Source organism: Apis dorsata, unplaced genomic scaffold (assembly GCF_000469605.1).
Source record: "Apis dorsata unplaced genomic scaffold, Apis dorsata 1.3 scaffold_655, whole genome shotgun sequence".
Taxonomy (NCBI): Eukaryota; Metazoa; Arthropoda; class Insecta; order Hymenoptera; family Apidae; genus Apis; species Apis dorsata.
In genome coordinates, this window is record NW_006263844.1 from 398,184 (window position 1) to 399,868 (window position 1,685).

Below are 1,685 nucleotides of genomic sequence, written 5' to 3' on the forward strand. Positions count from 1 at the left end.
TCTTTTCGTTACACTTAATTAGTAAGCAATTTCAGTAACGAACCGGCCTTTCTTTGTAGGCCCCGGGACAATTACTCGCGTTCCGTTTCACGCGCTGTATCGCGTGTTTCCGTGTTCCGCGTGTTCGAAGAAGAGGAAAAAAAAAAAAAAATAAATAAATAAATAAATAAATAAATTGCAGTTTGTAAACAAGTATCGAGCAATTTCCTCGGGAGAAGGAAGAAAGAAAGAAGGTCGAGTCGAGCAACTATTATATTTATCGATTCTCGATTTTTAAGTGTTTCTCGATTTGCACGGAAGGGGGGAGAGTGGGGGAAAAGGAGGAGGAGGAGGGGCATCGTGGAAACACACCGAGATCACCGTTCGTTCTAATTGGTTTCCTTCCTAACGATGAGTGGAAAGGGACAGATGACGAAAATTGGAAGGAAGGTTAAACGACGGTTAATGCTTTTTTTTTTTTTTTTTTTTTTTAAAATGGTATCCATCAAGAGATTTTACATGGGACGTACAATTGAATCGAATTATTAAACGAATATTGCAAATAGATAAAAATAGTAAAATTTAGATTAGATAAAATGGAATGGATACTTTCCTTTGACGGAAAATTTTTGAAATGTATTTTTTAAAAATTGGTAAAGTAAGAGGGAGGGGGAAATATAAAATAATTATAGAAATACACTTGTAATTAGAAAAATTTCCATAAAGAGATAGAAGAAATAGATGATGAGGAAAATTGTGACGAGAGAGAGAAGACGAATCTTGATCGGTCAATGCTTCTTTTTCTAATCCATGAATTCTCTAAGATAGATTTTAAATGGATCGTAAACTAAAAGCTAAATCAAATCATTAACGAAATATTAATATTATTAAATAAAATAAAATTATTAAATAGTAATACAAAATAAAATTAATAAATAGTAATAAAATAATATTATTAAATAAAATAGAATTTAAAATATATTTTAAAAATTCGTGAAGCAAAAGCTTCGAGGAAAAAAGAAAAATATAAAATATAATTAAGAAAATATTCTTGTAATTAGAAAAATATTCTAATTAGTTCCATAAATAGAAAGTGATAGATGACGAGCAAAAAATTGGAGAAAATTGGTTAAACAATTAATTAATTCTCTCCCATTTTTTTTTAAATAAAATCCATAGATCCACCAAGAGATCGAATATATCAATCAAATCAAAATTTTATATTAAGCGCGAAAAGAATACGATATATGATAAAGAGATATCGAATAAAAATCCAGGTTAGATAAAACGGAATGGAGCTTTTCCTTGGTTGGAAAATTTAAAATACATAATTTAAAAATTTCGCGAGGCACAAGGTTCGAAGGGGGAGGAGGTATAAAGTATAAAGTATAATTAAGAAAATACGCTTGTAATTAGAAAAATTTCCGTCGGGATTAAAACGAGAAGCGGGGCGCTTTTCACCAGTTTTCCAGCTGTGAAAAGCGCGCGCGTTCCTTCCTTCCTTTCGCGAGAGAGGCGGGTGACGCGAGCGGTTAACGAATTCGCTGAAGAAGCCATCGTGAAACCGTGAAGATGCGTCCTGAACGTCCTCTTAAGTCTCTTATTACGATTTCCGCGAGAAAAGCCTCTGAAAAGCCCTGGATACGCGCTTTAGCCTGGGGAACGAGAGCGATGAGACGACGATGAGCGTTTCTTCTCAGGGAAAA

General features: G+C 33.4%; 1 protein-coding gene across 3 annotated transcripts in view; it reads left to right on the forward strand.

The window, feature by feature from the left end:
- The window catches only part of LOC102680018 (high-affinity choline transporter 1-like), a 19,015-nt gene that overhangs the window by 2,093 nt on the left and 15,237 nt on the right, over positions 1-1,685 (forward strand). The gene's annotated exons all lie outside the window — the stretch shown is intronic.